This window comes from Rattus norvegicus, chromosome 18 (genome assembly GCF_036323735.1).
Source record: "Rattus norvegicus strain BN/NHsdMcwi chromosome 18, GRCr8, whole genome shotgun sequence".
Taxonomy (NCBI): Eukaryota; Metazoa; Chordata; class Mammalia; order Rodentia; family Muridae; genus Rattus; species Rattus norvegicus.
Window position 1 is genome coordinate 56603835 of NC_086036.1, and position 12577 is coordinate 56616411.

Consider the following 12577-nt stretch of genomic DNA (forward strand, 5'->3'; position numbering starts at 1 on the left):
TGCCTTCACCCCATCTCTGTTACCTGTTGAAACACAGGATAGGATTGGGGTGGACAGAGTTACTTCTTTGGCTGTGGGATTAATGGGGAATGTGGAGTTAATAGATCTCAGTGTATAACAGGACCTATGTAGCATCCGGCTCAGAGAGGGAAGGGCCTGCCCAAGGTCATCACTCACATGAACACATTCCAGGCAGAACAGGGACCAGACTCAGCTCTTCTCCAGACTTCTTGTCTTCCTGTTGCCTCATAGGAGCTGATTGCCACACACTATGACCTCAACCAAAAGCCATCAAGCAGGGCGATCAGGAGTCCAGAGTAGAGGAGATGGGAAGCAAAGAACCAAGTGGCCTTGTTATAGAAATCAGGAGGACGGCCAAGAGTCCCTGCAGATCCTCACCATTGGACAGATATCAGTGAGTGTTTACTTTTCTATTTTAGAGAAGTCAGAACTTAGACAGTGGCCAATGTCTATAATCCCAGTACCTGGGAAGCTGAGGCAGGGAGGTTAGAAGACCATCCTGGGCTACAGAGTAAGACTGTCTCGGGGGTGGGGGTGGGTAAAGTAGGAGGGGGAGGGGGAGGGAGGGAGGGAGGGAGAGCTGGGGAGCAGGGTTATCTAAGCTCATAATTGTTCTGTAGCGTAGTAGAAAACCCTCCGCCTATGTCTCACCCCCTGAACTTAGTCATCAATGAGCGTTTTGATGTAGCACAGCTCTAACAGACCAAAAAGGAGCACAGTGTAGCTTTTACGAAAGCTATCATTTTAGGTTTGGCTCTCTCTCTAGGCAGAAACAGAGACCGATAAAGGAGGAGTTGGCCTTCCATGCTAGCAGTGGGGCAAGGTTCTCAGTAAGTGACCCAGCAGTTACACAAGACCCCATACTTAGAAAGGTTTCCATTTCTTTATAATCTGCGAACAAGGAGCCCAGTGCTTTCCCTTTGCACTGGGCGATTACTTTGGTAGCTGGTCTTCCCGTAGCTTGGGTAAGAACCGCAATACTGTGAGATCTTGCATGTGACTTTAATCTCTCTGTGCCTCAGTTTCTTGGGATGTAACTACAGCATGCTCCTTGTAGGATCCTAGGGACAAGCTCATGAGATCTCTGGGGCCCTCGGATAAGTGTGTGTCCCCTTGGGTCATTTGCTGCATCTTCTTCCCCTGCTTAGCTTGCTCTCAGACAAGCCCTCTTTCATTCCGGTTAGAAGAGCCCCTGGTGCCATCTTCCCTGTACCTTCCCCTACATGCTGGTATGCTTACAAGGCTCTGCTCCCACTTCAGCTTGTGATATGGAGGTCTGCTTCTCCTGTGAACCGCCGTGAAATTTCAAAATCAAGAGTTGGGGGCTGGAGAGATGGCTCAGAGGTTAAGAGCACTGACTGCTCTTCCAAAGGTCCTGAGTTCAGTTCCCAGCAACCACATGGTGGCTCACAACCATCTGTAGTGGGACCCGATGCCCTCTTCTGGTATGAGGACAGCTACAGTGTACTTATAGAAAAAATAAAATCAAGAGCTGAGAGACTGAGATAGGAACAGTCACTACTGTCTGAGTGAAGAGACCTTTTAAAGGTTCTTGTAGAGGCCTGGGAGATGGTTCAGTTGGTAAGGTACTTGCTTCACAATCGTAAGTGCCCGAGTTCAGACCTTCAGTGCTCAATCAAAAAGCTCAGCGGTGCAGTGCTGTAGTCAACACTGGGAAGAGACAAGAGGATCCGTGGGCTTACAGGCCTGCCAGTCTAGATGAACCAGTGAGTTCTAGGTCCAGGGAGAAGCCACTTGTCATAAATAAGGTAGAAAATGATTGGGGAAGGAACTCAGAGACAACCGCTGGCCTTATACTCATGTGCACCCATACATGATCGCACGAACACAAACACTGAGCTCTCACAGCCGGGCAGTGATGCATGCCTGCCCTCCTAGCTTGTGGAGGGAGGATCAGGAGTTCAAAGCTAGCTTTAACTGCATAGTGAGTTTGAGGCCAGCTTGGGCTACACAAGACCCTACCTCAAATAAACAAACAAGCATCACCCCCAAACTCAAAATACTCCTGTTAGCTAGGAAGAGTGGTGTGGGACCGTGGAAGGCAGCCTGGTTCCTGATTGAGCTAAGGCTAGAAACCCTGGAGACCCTGAAGGGACAGTAGGCATTCTGCCTGACTCCCAGGAAACCAGGCCAGTCCCTAGCTGCAGCCCTCCATAGATTTGTGGCCATCAGTCATATAAGGACAACGCCTAAGCCCCTCCACAGATAGAGTACATGACCACAGGTCACATAGGCTCAAGACAGATCTCCATTATAATGAGGTACCTAAAGGCCTGGAGGCTTAGCCAATGAACCTCTCTTCCCAGACACTCTTCCCTGCAAAAGGTATTTAATCTCAGGCCCACTCTGAGAAGTGGGGTATGAGTTTATTCATCCACTTTCCGTCATGACAATAAATGCCTTAAAACCATGGACTGCCTCTTTTCATTGGGATCTGCCATGGGGAGTCACAGAAAAGGCCTTCACCTACAGAATTGCATCTAATCTCCTGTAGAAGGCCTCTATGCTCCTAGCCATGGCCGCCACCAAGCCAAGTTCAAGCCCAAGTTCAAACCAGTTGCCTCAAGCCAAGGACTCTCTCCCTGGGGGACCAGCTGGGGCTCCCCCATTTCCCCCTCAGCCCAAGGCCAGATCCAGCCCTCGGGGGCCCCACTCCCATTCTCAGCTCTTCTGCAGCATCCAGGGATGCCTGGGTGTCTGAGAGCCAGAGAACCAGACAGTCCAGGTCTCCTTGCAGGCCCGGGGACCCTACTCGCACCTCAAACTGTGCTTCCCCATCCTGAAGCTACCCCGTGGCTTCCCTACAGCCCAATACCTGCCTGGCGACAGCAGTGCGGTCCAACTTTTCTCATCCTGACTCCCAGAACAGCTGAGCCCTGTGGCAGAGCAGACTCGGGATTCCACTAACCCTGCATAGTAGTATGTGCTTATAGTCTCAGCTATTCAAGAGGCTGTGGGCAGGAGGATCATTTGAGCTCAGGGGTTCAAGACCAGACTGGACCACATGGCATGATCTCACCTCTGAATAAACAGGCATATGAAAAGCCGTCGTTCAATAGAGTCATAATCTCCTCAAGGGACTTTCTGACATCAAACAAGACCAGAAGAGCAGAATCCTGAGTCACCAGCAATGAGAGGAACCGAAGGAAACATCACTGGTCCTATTGTTTGGGCTTGAGTGCCAGCATGGTGCATAGCCAGCTTCTCTGCCCACACCTAAGGAAACCCCCACTCTGCACTCTGCTCCCTGTAGGAATTTTCCCCCCAACAGCTGTGATTTTCAGGGTGTTTTATTTTTTAATTTCACCTTGAAAGGACAGCAGCATCCATGGGTTCCAAGAACTTATTAAACCTTACAAAACTTCCATGTTCCAACCAACGTGTGGCATGCTTCTCGATGTTTGTAGTGCTGCCCTGTTCCTCTTGGAGGACGTCAAAGGCTGTTTCTTTACTGAAATAAACAAGGACTGGATGGAGGGCGAAGCAGGAGCTTGCAGAGTGGAAAAGAAAATCACATTTTTCTTCTAAAAGGATCCAGGCCAGTTACTGTACAAATGGCTTCTGATCTGGAACACAAATGTTGCAGAAGTTAAGGATAATGGCTGTGAGTGTGTATTGGGGGTAGGGGGGTTGATTGGTCCCTGCACTCTGGGTTCCAGGGCTCACATCTGGATGGTTGAGTGTACAGGTCTAGGGAAAGTTGTATCCATATGGCTGAGCGGGGTGGCTGGACAGGCTGGGCCCAACTGCAGCCTCTTCACAAAGTTGCCACGTAGATAAGTCTCTCCCATGCTTCAGTCTCCTTGCCTGTAGACTAGGGAGAATGGTGGTGAGGATTAAACCAGTTAATGCAGGCTCAGTTGCTCGGTCCAGCAGCTGATACATATACAAACTGTACAAGTGGTAGCTGCCATGATCACTTATGAAAACACACAATGAACAATCAAATTCCCTCCCCCAACGTCTCACCAAACTGGACAAGTTCTATATTTTGGTCCTTCCATTTGGGAAAACAAACAGATTCACTGGAAAGGAAGGAGGCCCTTGGTTCTTTAGTCCAGGCAAGGCCCCAAGAGTGAGAAGCAGATGGACTTTGTGTGGTCTACTGCTCGGGAGTGAAGATATAGGTTAAGAGCTACACAGAGCCTTAGTTAGGGTTTCTATTGCTATGATAAAACCACACAGCCAAAGAAACTTGGGGAAGAAAGGGTTTGTTTCATCTTACTCTTCCAGGTAACAATCCATCACTGAGGGAGTTCAGGGCACGAATTTAAGCAGGGCAGGAACCTAGAGGCAGGAACTGAAGTCGAGGCTATGGTGGAGTGCTGCTTACTGGCTTGCTCAGGTTGCTTTCTTACAGTACCCAGGGCCACCAGCTCAGGGTAGCACTGCTCACAGTGGGCTGAGCCCTCCCGCAGCAATCATTAATCAAGAAAACACACCACAGGCCAATCTGGCAGGGGGAATTTTCTCAAGTGAGATTCCCTCCTTTCTCATGACTTTGGCTTGTGTCAAGTTGACATAAAACTAGATAGCACACACAGAGAGCTCCAAAGCTCCCTCCTCCAGCCTGGATCCCCTGGTTAGCCTCTAATAAGATTAAGTATTCCTGGGGTTGGGGATTTGGCTCAGTGGTAGAGCGCTTGCCTAGCAACCGCAAGGCCCTGGGTTCGGTCCCCAGCTCCGGAAAAAAAAAAAAAAAAAGAAGATTAAGTATTCCCAAGCCTTCATGTGTAAAATGGAAAAATGAAGGAATCTTCGGTAGGTAGCACCTATGATTTGTACGAAGTAAAATCCTCCTGAAAATGGTCACCTTGGATGTCTTGCAACACCTCTTGGTAGGGTTATGCCAGAGGCTCAAGCTTGGAGGAACATGTAGGTGAGGAGAGAGGGAGAAGCCAGCGCCAGAGGAGGGTGCTCCTGTTGTGAGGGAAGCATCAGAGTCTGGGAGCTGGACTCCAGATCCTCCTGCACTGTGTATTAGAGGGGAGAAGGAAAGGGGTTTCCCAGGAAGGGGCCAAGCAGCCAGAAATCGATAGCAAGACAGGGAAGGGACAAGTCCTAGAATGAGTCTGGCCCCTCATTTTGCAGATACTGGGTGGGTCCTGTCCGTCGGCCAGTGGTAAAGGAGCATTTTCATGGAAACAGGCGAGGCCAGGCTGGAGGAATTCAGCCCTCTTCCTAGACTGCCATGGTCCTCACCAAAACAACTCAGGACCCAGAGCACTCCCTAGGAACAGCTCTCCCTAGCTCCACCTTGCCCTACTTATCTCCTGATCTGCATTTGCTGGCTGCCTACCAAAGAGCTGGCTTCCTGTGTGAGCTGCCTGTTAACCCCGCCCTTCCTCAGAAGATGTAACATCTGGGGAAGAAGCCTGGGCCTTCAGGGCTACCTGTGTACTCTCTGGGCACAGCACCATGCCTCAGCAGAACTTGCTGAAACAATGATTTTACAGATGGATGGAAGCAAAAGCCCACCTCAGTGGCAACAGTGAAAGAGAGAAGAGAAAGGTGTTTTAAGTGAGCACAGGCTCAGTTCATAAATGTGGGCACCATTTCTCTCTCCTTTCTGAAATATTACCAAATATGGAAGCCAGGCATCCTGGTACATGTGTATGATCTGCAAACCTAGGAGGTAGAAGCAAGAAAATCAAGAGCTTTACTTGATACTATATATACTATGGTTGATATTATAGCAAGTTTGAGGCCAATCTGGGCTGTTTGAGACTCTGTTTCAAAAACAAAAATAAATGCGAAGAAGCAAAATTTAAACGACACACATAAAACAAGACAAACGAAGAAGCAAGCCAAATAGAACACCCCAAGTACTTGATAGGTGCCTGCCCCGACATCAGGCATGGGAACGGCACCCTGAACAAGGCGGAGAGGGCACCTGACTTCATGGGATTTGTGTTCTCCATGTTTATCATGGAATATTCAGGAGAAGGGAAGCACCAGGGCTTTATACCCACAAACGGTGTTAGGTGGGTGGAAAGGGGTGGTCTTGCCACATGCTGAGGACCTGAGGAGGCTGAGAAATGCACCCTGTCATGCTTCTGAGGGTCATGTTTCTGTCAGAGGGCAGAGTGCATGCTTGGGTCAGCTGGGAACCTTAACTAGGGTAGGTCAAGGGTCACCTTTACACGTTCAAAAGGAAGGACATGCATCCCAGACAAGCTCTGCCGTAGATTAGAGGGGCAGAGTCTGGGAAGGGAGGAAATTGCTCCAGCTTGTTAAAAGGCAGAGCAGGAGACAGACCCAGGGTCCTGGCACTTGTTCAACTCCTGTTACTAGTCCTGTCTAGTCAGGAATCAGAAGCACCCTAAAAAGCAGCTCCTCACAGAGCTTGTCCAGACTGGAGGCTGCTTTCTTTGTTTCGGGCAAAACCTAGAATGGGCTCAGGGCAGGCACTTAATGTCTGTGATTCGGGGATGCTGGCTAATGCACACAGGATGACCAAGGAAATGAGAAATTGACCCTAGGTACCACTGCTGTCTGGCTCCTTGGGGACAATACTTGCTTCCTCCCAAATCAAGACTGATGAAGACCTAATCAAGCTTACCATGTGACAGTCACATACTAAATTAGCAGTCAATTTCCTCAAAGTTTCGTCTTTGCGGGCTAGGGAGACGGCTCAGTGTTTGCCGTGCAATCATAAATGCCTGAGTTCAGATCTTCAGCACCCACTGTGTGCATTCGTAACCCGGTGCTGGTGGAGGTTGGGGGTAGGGGACAGAATGGACAGGTAGATCCCTGGAGGATTGGCCAACCAACTAAGCTGCAGCGATGAAGAGATCCAGAGAGATCCTGTCTCAAAAAATAAGGTGGACTGTGGTTGAGGAAGACATCTGATGTCAACTCTGGCCCCCAGACACAGGGGCACATACCTTCATGAACACGTATGCACATGTGCATACCAAAAAATAAATTCATCCCTGCAACCGCTGTGCCCATTTTATAGAGGAGGAAGCTACGACTTGGGGTACTAAACAACCCCATTAAGGAAGGGCAGGAGAAGGGGTGAGTTTATGGAGAAACTCAGGCCCCAATGGAAGGGCTGAGGGTACAGAGGTTACATAGCATGTTGTGCAGAGTAAGGCCACTCTGCAGTGGTCTATGTCACCTAGAGGCACAGGGAAGGACAAATGGTCTCTTGCCAGAGTAGCTGTGCCTGGCCTCCCACTGCAAAGCCCCTTCACTTTCTCTGGCTCACATGGATCTCCCAGGCTGCTAGTGAAGTGTGTGTGTGTGTGTGTGTGTGTGTGTGTGTGTGTGTGTGTACGCGTACGCGCATGCGTGTATGCTCCCGCTTACTTGTGTGCATTCTTCTCATTTTACCAAGAGGAGAACTAGGCTAGGAGAAGGGAAGTCTCTAAGACCATGGTGGGAACTGAGGGCTGAGTCGTGGTTGCCTCATTCCTGGGCTGCTGCTCTCACTTACCCTCTCTCACCCATTTCTCAAGCATCCATGGAGAAAGTCTGAGGTCACTGGCCTATGTCTTCTGACTCCCTGTTATGGGTTATATTTAGTTTCCTCTTGCAAGAATTTCTCCCTGGCAAGGTATGAACAGCATCGCCCCCTCCTCTTAAAGTTCCAACAAAAACCAAGGAGTTTACTAGACTTACATGAGTGAGACTTACTCAGGGGAGCATGGGGAACCCCAAAGTAACTGCACTGGAGAGTTGAGGCCCAGGATGAATGGCAGGCTTCCCCTATAGATGGAGTTCCCCTTGGCTAATCTTCCTCAGCCTCTACCTGAACTTGGCCCAAGGTCATGTGCAGTTAGGACAGAATTGCATGGGAATGACTGGGAGGAATGGATGGAATCTCAGGAGAGGATCCTTCTCTGAGGGAATGCAAGGCCCATTGGTGAGGGTCTCTTGCAAGCAGACACAGATGTTCTGACAAAGATGGCGGCTGCTTTGCTTTGCATCCTCTGTGTTTCTCCCAATCATACAGTGCAGTGCAGTGTCTGTAAACGTGAGATTATCTGGATATGGTTGAGTCTGGCCTGTGAGACGAAGATACTGTTGCATTGGATTGGTGGCTGCAGGGCTAATCCAGCATGACTAGTGTGATTATTGTCTTTACAGAAGAGTAAAGCTATGATTCGAGGATAGGGTTGCACAGGGAGGATGCCATAGAGCAACAGAGGCAGAGACACTGAGGAGAGGCTGAGACATCCCGTTTATAAAACCATCTGATGGCAGCCCACATAAACTAGTACCCCCGTGTGAAGGTCAATGTCCAACAGTCGACTTGACAGGATCTAGAAGACGAATGGGCATGTCTATGAGGGAGTTTCTAGCTCCCATGTGAGGTGGGAAAACCTACCTCAAATGTGGGCAGTGCCATTCCAGACTGCAGAAAGGGGAAGGCAGCCGAGTACCAGAACACACGGATGTTTTCTGACTGTTGGATGTGATGTGTCTGGCTGCTTCAAGCATCTGCTGCCACCGCTCTCCTGCCATTATAGACCATAGCCATAAGCCAAAACAAAGCCATGCTTTTGCTGGACATTTTGTATGAAAAGAGTAAGTAACAATAATCTGGCCCCTAACTTTTCCACCTGGTAACCATTGTGAGCTGCCAGTGTCACAGGCCCTGAGACACTGATGTCATGAGATTACCCCACCCTGAGCAAAGCCAAGAACCAGATTGATTCCTCATTCCTTATTTAGTCCCACTGTGTGCAAGGTCTCAGCCAGCCTCTTGTATGGTGGGAGGCCAGAGACCAGGAGAATGAAGATATTGCTCTGATCACAGCAGGTGATGACTGTGCAGCTTGCCCAGAAAGGGAGTAGAAAGCTCCAATGTTTGGGAAGGGGCTGTGGAGGCCTCATGGAAAAATATAAACAGAACTCCAAAAAGATAGGCAAGACTTTACTAAGCAAAGATAATATGGATCATTAAATATATACCCCACTGTGTGCTCTTCATTTGCTGCTCACTGTATCCTGACTGTGCACACTAGACTCACACTGTGGCTTCCATACTACAGCTGAGGGTCATAGACCCAGAGAGCTTAAGGACTGGCCCCCGAGAACAGAGCTGGTAAGGCTCTGATGTCAACACAGTCTTCTCATAATTCCAACCCTGGGAGGAATGCAAAAACAGATTCCTAAGACAGGAGTGTCAAGGGCATTTGGGGAAGGTGGGTAGTTTTCCAAGGCAGTGGGTTTGGGGGAGAGAGACAAAGGAGAAGCGAGCATTCTCCAAGGAGCCGGAAGGCTCTGCTGCAGTCTTGGCTTGGCGTGCGTTTAAGCGTTCTAGCACAGTACGGTAATTAAGCCTGTGGGCTGTGCTGAGGGGGGCTGTATCTCCAGTGTGATTCCGGATGGCATGCTGCACTCACCAGAAGGGCTTCCTTTATGCTGCAGTAAATAAGCATTTGAACTTCCTAATGGCCCTAACATCCAGGCTTATGCCTCACTGGGGTTGCATAACCAGCAAGGCTCAGCTGAGAGCTTTCTCTCTCCTCTGCCCTGGCCTCACTGGGACTCAGTCCCTGGGAAGGAGAGTGCTGGGCAATCTCACAATATGAATTCTGTGTTCTAGCCCTGAATCAATGTGCAGTTGAGAAAGGGTTGAAACTTACCATGAGACCTTACCAGACACACACACACACACACACACACACACACACACACACACACACACACACAGCCAAAGATGGTGTCTTTTCCAGGAACCACAGAGGCAGAGAGCCAGAGAGTCCACTCAGATACAGTAACCAAGATACATACAGTGGAACCTCATCCTACCCCTGCTGATTTCATGGCGGACTCAGTTCATCACTGCTGGACCACCAGCAACCCCTCACATCCATGTATGTTCCAATGCAATATGGAGGCTGGAGCTCCTTATGAGACAGCCACTTTGCTTTTGAGATGAGGTCCCTGACTGGCCTGGAGATGGCCATGTGGAAGCGAGGCTGTCTGTCTCTCTTCTGCCAGTGCTGGGATCACAATGAGATGGACCTTAGGTCCCTGTTCTTACCCAACAAACCATCTCTGCGGATCCCGTTTCTCTCTTTTTCCGAAGTGGTGAGAGAGCAGCTCGATCCTCAGTTCTTGGGATAGCAGCAGCTGCTAGCTGGCAGTTCCTAGCATAATTAGGTTCATGTTGCTTTTACTGTCAATCTTTATCTGATCACAATAGCAATAAGTAACTTCTTTTGAGAAAAGGAATATAATGTAGCTGGGGATGGTAGGGGGCAAACGCCTTTAATCCCAGCACTTGGGAGGCAGGGGTAGGTAGATCTCCAAGTTTGAGGACAGCTTGGTCTACAGAGGGAGTTCCAGGACAGCCAGGGCTACACAGAGAAACCTTGACTGGAAAATGAAACAAAACAAAACAAAACAAACAAAAAAAAAAGAATTTAGTGTAAGTAAATAAAACACAAAGAGAAAGTGTGCTTTAGTTAGAAGGTTGGGGTTCGGGGCTGGGGATTTAGCTCAGTGGTAGAGCGCTTACCTAGGAAGCGCAAGGCCCTGGGTTCGGTCCCCAGCTCCGAAAAAAAAGAACAAAAAAAAAAAAAAAAGAAGGTTGGGGTTCAAATCCTGACTTCTGACTTTAAGCATGTAATTGAAACTCTTGAAGCTCTAGCTTTCTATGTACAAAGATGTCAGTCATAGGAGTAACCATATCACAGGGCGGTTAGGAAATGCTGGTTAAACTCTTACCAATTGCCTGATGCACTAAATTCTCAGATGGGAGGACTTACCCCTCCCTGGCCTCAGTTTCTCTGGTTCTGAAGTAGATTCAGAGGATCATCTATGGAAGTCTTAGCTACAGTAAATTCAGATCCTTGAAGGCTGGAATAGTTGGACTCCATAGGCAGAGAGAGGACCCCAGAGAACCCAGGGATCTCTCCCTCCTTCCCTTGCCCTGTGCCTCCCTGCAGGTGCTGCCCCTTGGGCTCTGGCTCACAGCTGTGTTTGCTCTGCTGAGCGAAAGCCTTAATCATGTTTATGAACAGGAGAAAGAGGGTGACCCCCCCCAGCCCCTGGAAAGCCTTATTCTAGAAGCCTGGCCAAGAAAAGGCTCCTTGTGTCTGGGTGGGGCAAGCCATGCATTCCTAGGTCCAACTGCTTGGCTGATTGGCTCCTGGCATGCTGCTGAGGGCCCTTATGCATAGAACAGGGGGCACAGGGCAACCTTATTATGATCTCTGCTTCTCATGAGGCTCTGCTGGGACTGGGGGTGGGGGATGGCACCACAGCAGCCTGGGTAGGACTTGAGTTTCCACCTTAGGAGGTAGCTAAGCTGTGCTTAGCTCAGTTCTGCTTTGGTGTTTAGGGGCTTGCTCTGGCACCTCAGGCCACAGAGAGAGACATGGCTTGAGAAGATAGAAAAGCATTCTGCCCCCTTTGCCTTTATTTCTCTCACTCTCCCTTCAAACTAGCCCCTGACCCTCTAGAGCAGTGACGCTGGAACTTCCTAACGCTGTGACCCTTTAATACAGTTCTTTATGTTGCATAAAATTACTCTGTTGCTACTTCATAGCCGTAACTTTGCTACTGTTACGAATCGTAATGCAAAGATCTGATATACAGAGTATCTGATATGTGACCCTAAAGGGATGGTGACCCACAGGTTGAGAAACAGTGCTCTAGTGGGTCTTCTACACCCAGGCTCCTCCAGTGTTGTCTCCCTGCCTTGCCGTGGAACCATCTGAAACACTGCTGCCTCTTCCTAACGCTGCTTCACAGCCACTTCCCTGTCTCCGCACAACCTCCACCTCCTCCCCTTTTAGTTGTTCCACGTACAGTGGCCCAGACAGCATCTTCCACTATCTCTGATTTTCTTTTTTAATGATCTCTTGGTCTATTTCTCATTTCCCTCTCTAGCAAGTCCATCCTGTGATGATACAGACCATGTCTGTGGTTATCTGCCAGCATTAGCAATTCTTGGCTCCTAGGTCCTTGGAAAGTCTTGTTCTGAGCTCTGTGCTCAGTGGCAAGCACTTAAGAAACACATGTTAAACAAAGGAATGAGTGATTGGATTAGGAGAACACAAGAAGAGACCCTGGCCATTGTGTTCTATTATCTTAGCCATAGCCACTAATCCCCCAGCACTTTCTCAGGGTCCTGTGCTATGCCTAGGCACTGCATAAGGGGCAGTGCCTTCATCTAATTCTGGAGAGGGGACCCTGGCTCCCCCTTTTTCAGAGGCCTAGAAAGGAACTCAGCCTAGAGAGTACTTAGGATGGTCTTACTAAGGAAGAGACAGAGTTGAGGCTGCAAGTCCAGCAGCTAGTTAGTCTGTGGCAGCCTATGCTTCTATCCCAAGCCATTGCCCCCCAAAATAGGAAGCCATTTGTTTAAGGAAGGGTCATTAGGATACTAGGGAAGCTTTTTACTGCCTCCCACAGTCCTCTCCAGTCCTCACAGTTTCTAGAAACTTTTTGCTTGGTGCATTCTCACAGAGAGCATGCAGGGTCAGTAACAAACTTCCAGACAGCAGAAGTGGCTGGGGTCTCTGAGTCATGGAATTGGTGTGGCTATCCCTCAGGCCAGCCCCCATGCCTT

General features: G+C 49.2%; 1 long non-coding RNA gene across 1 annotated transcript; it reads right to left on the reverse strand.

Annotated features, from left to right (window-relative positions):
* Positions 1 to 3316: 3316 nt before the first annotated feature.
* Positions 3317 to 10974, reverse strand: LOC102550733 (uncharacterized). Its single transcript, XR_010059855.1, has 5 exons — positions 10770 to 10974; positions 10043 to 10148; positions 8378 to 8507; positions 3709 to 3856; positions 3317 to 3608 (listed from the first exon to the last, which is right to left on the reverse strand). It is a non-coding gene; the product is annotated as an uncharacterized LOC102550733 (long non-coding RNA).
* Between the last annotated feature and the right edge of the window lie 1603 nt (positions 10975 to 12577).